Source organism: Scyliorhinus torazame, chromosome 24 (assembly GCF_047496885.1).
Source record: "Scyliorhinus torazame isolate Kashiwa2021f chromosome 24, sScyTor2.1, whole genome shotgun sequence".
In the NCBI taxonomy this organism is placed as follows: Eukaryota; Metazoa; Chordata; class Chondrichthyes; order Carcharhiniformes; family Scyliorhinidae; genus Scyliorhinus; species Scyliorhinus torazame.
Genome location: NC_092730.1, coordinates 43,164,051 through 43,171,295, shown reverse-complemented (window position 1 = coordinate 43,171,295; position 7,245 = coordinate 43,164,051). Strand labels below are relative to the sequence as shown.

The 7,245-nt window shown below is 46.0% G+C and overlaps 1 non-coding gene across 1 annotated transcript; it reads right to left on the bottom strand.

The window, feature by feature from the left end:
* Nucleotides 1-6,254: 6,254 nt before the first annotated feature.
* On the bottom strand, nucleotides 6,255-6,344 carry trnas-gcu (transfer RNA serine (anticodon GCU)). The gene has a single exon. It is a non-coding gene; the product is annotated as a tRNA-Ser (tRNA).
* Nucleotides 6,345-7,245: the final 901 nt, after the last annotated feature.

Sequence of the window (7,245 nt, the reverse complement as noted above, 5' to 3'; positions counted from 1 at the left end):
CAAACAGGAGGACGCTCATCCAGTCGAGGCGCCAGAAGAGTGTTCTGGGAGAAATCAACTTCGTCACCTCGACTGTACTGTGGGTAGCTGAAGAACAGGTGTCAAAGAGCGGATCAGACTGAAAGCAAAACTTTCATGCTAATAAAGAAAAAGGCAGATATGCTGCTGGCAAACAATGACTTGTTTCCGTTTGATGTGAGAGAGAATATAAATGGCAGATGATGGTTTCGATCCATGGGGTTATGGGCACAGCACGCTTCCGCTGCGCCACTCTGCTCGTGGTTGTGTTCTTTCGGGGTCGGACTTGAGGCAAAGTTTGAAGAAATCAGTTACAGCGTGATCCATGTTCCCGGAGAGGTGAAACTGCCGCCCGAAATTCATTCTATGACGGTGATTCCAGACACTCCCCACTTTCCCATCAGAACAACGTCACAGAAGAAATCACATCACCTTCACAGAACAACCATTGCGCACGAAAGTTAATTATCTGACCTATGCTGACCAGAATCAGTTTGCTCAAACGTGTGTTCCTGTTGAAAGACTAAATGAGGAAGTGAATAGTTGAGTGGCTACCGCAGGGCAGTAATGTTGTAGCTCCTGGTTTAAGGAGCAGAGTGCCGCAGCGGAAGCGTGCTGGGTCATTACCCCGAGGTCGAGGAATCGAGGCAATTTTCTGCAATTTACATTCTCCCTAACACCAAAAGTAAACATAACGCACGCTCCTGTTTGCTGTGCACCAAATACCCGTCAGAATGTTTCTTGCAGTCTCATCCCGTCATTTGTCCCAGGAATGAATGAGACAAAATGACACATTACAACATTGTAATGCTCACAAATATGGAACCACGGAGAAAACGTTTTAAAATCTCTGCCGGTCTGACAGCATCTGTAGGGTGACAAATGAGCTAACGCTTCGAGTCCAGGTGACGCTTTGTCAAAGCTGGACTGGAAACGTTATCCAGGAGAACGCCACAGAGGGGCAACATAGATATATAACGATATCCAGTAATCCCTCACAGGGGGCAATAAGGAAATAAACCGAGTTCCCATCTTCCTCTCTCGGACGTATGTGAACAATCCAACCAGCACGACTTTTGAAAACCAATTTTACTCGGAGCCCTGGAATCAATGTTATTTCCTCAACTAGAGTCACTGAAGCAGATTATCGAGTAATTAACTGGGCTTTTGCCAGTGGCGTCTTGCTGTGCGTATTTAAGCAGGAATCTCCTGTCCTGCGACCGACGCTTATCCATTGAATGGGAGATATTGGATCTTCCTCAGGTTGAAAATCTAGCTGGAGAAATTTTACATGCGGGGGGGAAAGTCAATATCAGGAGTAGGATCCGGACCCAAGCCTCCAGAAGAGACTGCGACCTGAATGCAGAGCCTTAGAACGCTCGGCCTTCATAGAACATAGAACGATCCAGTGCAGTACAGGCCCTTCGGCCCACGATATTGCACCGACATGGGAAGTCAAAAAACAAAAGCCATCTAACCTACACTATGCCATTATTATCCATATGCTTATCCAATAAACTTTTAAATGCCCTCAATGTTGGTGAGTTTACTACTGTTGCAGGTAGGGCATTCCACGGCCTCACCACTCTTTGCGTAAAGAACCTACCTCTGACCTCTGTCCTATATCTATTACCCCTCAGTTTAAGGCTATGTCCCCTCGTGCTAGCCATTCCCATCCACGGGAGAAGGCTCTCACTGTCCACCCTATCTAACCCCCTGATCATTTTGTATGCCTCTATTAAGTCTCCTCTTAACCTTCTTCTCTCTAACGAAAACAACCTCAAGTCCATCAGCCTGTCCTCATAAGATTTTCCCTCCATACCAGGCAACATCCTGGTAAATCTCCTCTGCATCCGTTCCAAAGCTTCCACGTCCTTCCTATAATGAGGTGACCAGAACTGTACGCAATACTCCAAATGCGGCCGTACCAGAGTTTTGTACAGCTGCAACATGACCTCATGACTCCGGAACTCAATCCCTCTACCAATAAAGGCCAACACTCCATAGGCCTTCTTCACAACCCTATCAACCTGGGTGGCCACTTTCAGGGATCTATGTACATGGACACCGAGATCCCTCTGCTCATCCACACTTCCAAGAATTTTACCATTAGCCAAATATTCCACATTCCTGTTATTCCTTCCAAAGTGAATCACCACACACTTCTCTACATTAAACTCCATTTGCCACCTCTCAGCCCAGCTCTGCAGCTTATCTATGTCACGCTGTAACCTGCAACATCCTTCCGCACTGTCGACAACACCACCGACTTTAGTGTCGTCTGCAAATTTACTCACCCACCCTTCTGCGCCCTCCTCTAGGTCATTTATAATAATGACAAACAGCAACGGCCCCAGAACAGATCCTTGTGGTATGCCACTTCTAACTGAACTCCATTCTGAACATTTCCCATCAACCACCACCATCTGGCTTTTTTCAGCTAGCTAATTTCTGATCCACATCTCTAAATCACCCTCAATCCCCAGCCTCCGTATTTTCTGCCATAGCCTACCGTGGGGAACCTTATCAAACACTTCCTGGCGCGTTGCCGTCGAAATGAAGATCCGTGCATGAATAGACTTAAATTCTGTCTTCATCGTCATTTCATTTCAAACAAGATACGCTTTTCCTACTTTTGAACCCCAGCCTGAGTCCTGTATCTGAGTGCCATCCTTGTCCAAGCCACTGGGGTTAAGCAGCTTCTCATTGCTGCATTCATCAGTTTGCTCGAATCACAAGGACTGAATTCCCGCTCTACCTGTTCCTCACACGAAGTTATTGAGAGTCTGAGATCTGAGCGACGTGAAGTATCCAATTGGAGAGTTGCATTCTGGCGACTGGAATCTCTCCCCGCAGCTACTTCCGGTGCTGCTTTCATAGACAAGGAGCCGAAGAACCCCTCCAGTGTCCAAACAGGAGAACTTTCAGCAAGTAGAGGCGGCAGAAGAGTGTTCCGGGAAAAGTCAACTGAGTCACCTCGACTGTACTGAAGGTAGCTGAAGAACAGCTGTCAAAGAACGGATCAGACTGAAAGCAAAACTTTAATACTAATAAAGAAAAAAGGCAGATGTGCTGCTGACGAATTGCCACTTGTTTCCGTTTGGTGTGAGTGAGAATATAAATAGCAGAAGATGGTATTGATCCATCGACCTCCGGGCTATGGGCCTAGCACGCTCCCACGGCGCCACTCTGCTCGTGATTGACTCGCTTCGGGGTCGGACTTGAGGCAAAGTTTGATGAAATCAGTAACAGGTTGATCAATGTTCCCAGAGAGGTGAAACTGCCGCCCCGAACTTCCTTCTATGAAGGTGATTCCAGTCACTCCCCACTTTCCCATCAGAACAACATCACAGAAGAAATCACATCACCTTCACAGAACAACCTTTCATCACGAAAGTAAAATATCTGAACTGTGCTGACCAAAAGCAGTTGAGTCGGGTTCGATTCCTGGCCTTCACAGTAATAGTTGTATTGGATGTTCTTGCGCCACATCGTTAGTTTCAAACTGAGGAAGACTGGCCAACAGCTTTTCACTCAGAATTTATGCGCCATTATTTAATTGAGATGTATAAGATGTCGGAAGGTATGGATAAAGGAGACGTGGCGTTGATGCTTCCTCTTGTGGGTCATTCTAAAACCAGAGGTCATGATCTGAGTATAAGAGATCGCAAATTTAAAACCGATTTGAGGAAAAACTGCGTGTCCCAAATGCTTGTGATTCTGTGGAATTCGCAACCCCACAGTGCGTTGGATGCAGGGAGAGTGAGTAATTGTAAGGAGGAGTTAGAGAGATTTTTATTGGTAAGGAGTTGAAGGTTTAGGGAGAGCGTGCAGGACGGTGGAGTTGAGGCCTCTATGGGATTTGCTAAGATCACATGGAAGGTGTTAGACTCAGGAGGCTAAATTGCCTACTCCCGCTCCGAGGTCATGTATTCTTGGGAGAAGGTGTTCTGGCTGATATCATAAACGATCTCTTGGTCTGTAACATTCTAAGTAGCAGCTGAGGAACCTTTCAGCCATGATGGAATGACGGGCAGATTCGTTGGGTCGACTGGCTTAATTTTGATTCTATACCTGATGAACTTATCTTTTTGGCGCGACTTCATGCCTTTCAAACTGAGGGAAAGAAATCGTTTCCAACACAGAATTTATGCGCTATTAGGGCGGGCAGTGAATAAAGTCAATTCCTCGTCATTTTGTAATGTAGTTTGAATATGGAAAGTGTTCGAGTATTCACCACCTCCAGGCCCTTAAACAAAAGCTAAAAATCACAGCATTTTTACTTCACCCTCATGAAGTGGACCAGACAGAGACGCTACAGACACGTTGCAGACGATGATGGGATACGGACCCACGAGCGCAGAGCACCAAGGGTTACGGTGCATCCCCTTAACCACGTGGTACAACTCCTTCACTTCATGGATCTTTAATATTTGATCTTCGCACAGACATGGAACCCCTCCAATGTACAAATAGAAGGAATTTCATCTGGGAGAGGTGGCAGAACTTAATTATAGGAGAGGTCAACACGGAAACATCGACTTTCCTGTGTTCGGCCGAAGACGAACAGGTGTCAACGGGCGGTTAAGCACCAACACGTCTGTCTTCGTTCCTCCCTCCACTAACCCAACTCGATGCAAAAGGCCTGAAAAATTGGAATAGATTGACACATCAGTTATTGCAGATCCATCATGGAAAAATTAGCCCCACTTCCGAGAAACACTAGATGAAAATTCGACGAGGATGGGATTCGAACCCATGTTTTCAAAGCACAATGGACCAGCAGTCCATCGCCTTCACCATTCGGCCACCACATTACAGGCACGCATCCGCTAATACGTTTAAATTCGGTTCGCATCCATGAACTGATGGAAATTATCTGCCTCTTTCTATTCAACCTGGTATCCAAAATTTGAAATGGGGCGATGGTGGTACAGTGATGAGCGCAGCTGCCTTCTAAGCAGTTTATCTGGGGTCGATTCCCAGCTATGGCAGTAATAGTTGTATTGGATGTTTTTCACGACATCGTGAGTTTCAAACTGAGGAGTACTGGCAGACAGTTTTTCATTCGGAATTTATGCGCCATTATCTAATTGAGATGCATAAGATGTCAGAAGGTACGGATAAAGTAGACGTGGAGTTGATGCTTCCTCTTGTGGGGCATTCTAAAGCCAGAGGTCATGATCTTAGAATAAGAGATCGCAAATTTAAAACCGATTTGAGGAAAAACTACGTGTCCTAAATGCTTGTGATTCTGTGGAATTCGCAACCCCACAGTGCGTTGGATGCAGGGAGAGTGAGTAAATGTAAGGAGGAGTTAGAGAGATTTTTATTGGTAAGGAGTTGAAGGTTTATGGAGAGCGTGCAGGACGGTAGAGTTGAGGCCACGATGGGATCAGCTAAGATCACATGGAAGGTGTTAGACTCAGGAGGCTAAATTGCCTACTCCCGCTCCGAGGTCATGGATCCTTGGGACTGGGTGTTCTGGCTGGTATCATAATCGATCTCTTGGTCTGTAATATTCTAAGTAGCAGCTGAGGAACTTTTCAGCCATGATGGAATGGCGGGCAGATTCGATGGGTCGACTGGCTTAATTTTGCTTCTATACCTGATGAACTTATCTTTTTGGCGCGACTTCATGCCTTTCAAACTGAGGGAAAGAAATAGTTTCCAACACAGAATTTATGCGCTATTAGGGCGGGGAGTGAATAAAGTCAATTCCTCGTCATTTTTTAATGTAGTTTGAATATGGCAAGTGTTCGAGTATTCACCACCTCCAGCCCTTAAAGAAAAGTTAAAAATCACAGCATTTTTACTTCACCCTCATGAAATAGACCAAACAGAGACGCAACAGACACGTTACAGAAGATGATGGGATGCGGACCAAGGGTTATTGTGTATCCCTTAACCTCGTGGTACCTTCACTTCATGGAACTTTAATATTTGATCTTCTCACATACAAGGAACCGAGGCACCCCTCCAATGCACAATTCCACCTGGGAGAGGTGGGAGAACTTAATTATAGGAGAGGTCAACACGGAAACATCGACTATACTGTGTTCGGCCGAAGAAGAACTGGTGTCAATCGGCGGTGAAGCCCCAACACGTCTGCCTCCGTTCCTCCCTCCACTAACCCAACTCGATGCAATCTGGCCTGAAAACCTGGAATAGATTGTCACATCAGTGATTGCAGATCCATCTTGGAAAAATGAGCGACACTTCAGAGAACCAGTGGATGAAAATTCCACGAGGATGAGATTCGAACCCACGCGCGCAAAGCACAATGGATCAGCAGTCCATCGCCGTGACCACTGGGCCACCACGTCCCACACACTCAGCCGCAAATACGTCTAAATGCGGTTCGCATCCATGAACTGTTGGAAATTATCTGCCTCATTCTATTCAACCTGGTGTCCAAAACTTAAAATGGAGCGATGGCGGTACAGTGTTGAGCATAGCTGCTTACCAAACAGTTGACCGGGGATCTGTTCCCGGCCATCGCAGTAATAGTTGTATTGGATGTTTTTGCGCCACATAGAACATAGAAAAATACAGCACAGAACAGGCCCTTCGGACGACGATGTTGTGCCGAACCTTTGTCCTAGATTCATCATAGATTATCATAGCATTTACAGTGCAGAAGGAGGCCATTCGGCCCATTGAGTCTGCACCGGCTCTTGGAAAGAACACCTCCACCCAACACTAAGGGCAATTTTGGAATCGAAGGGCAATTTATCGTGAGTTTCCAACTGAGGAACACTGGCCAACAGTTTTTCACTCAGAATTTATGCGCCATTATCTAATTGAGAAGGAAAAGATGTCAGAAGGTATGGATAAAGTGCGGACCACAATGGATGAGCAGTTCACCGCCTTAACCACTCGGCCACCCCGTCCCGCAAGCTCGCACGTCTATCCGTCTTCGTTCATTTTGCACCCATGAACTGATGGATTATATCTGCCTCGTTCTATTCATCCTGGTGTTCAATATTGAAAATGCAGCGATAGTGGCATAGTGGTGAGCATAGCTTCCTTCTCAGCAGTTGAACAGTGATCGATTTACCGCCATCGCAGTAATAGTTGTATCGGATGTTTTTGCGTGACACCGTGAGTTTCAAACCGAGGAAGACTGGCCAACAGTTTTTCACTCAGAATCTATGCGCAATTATCTAATTGAGGGGTATAAGATGCCAAAAGGTCAGGATAAGGTCGACGTGGAGTTGATGCTTC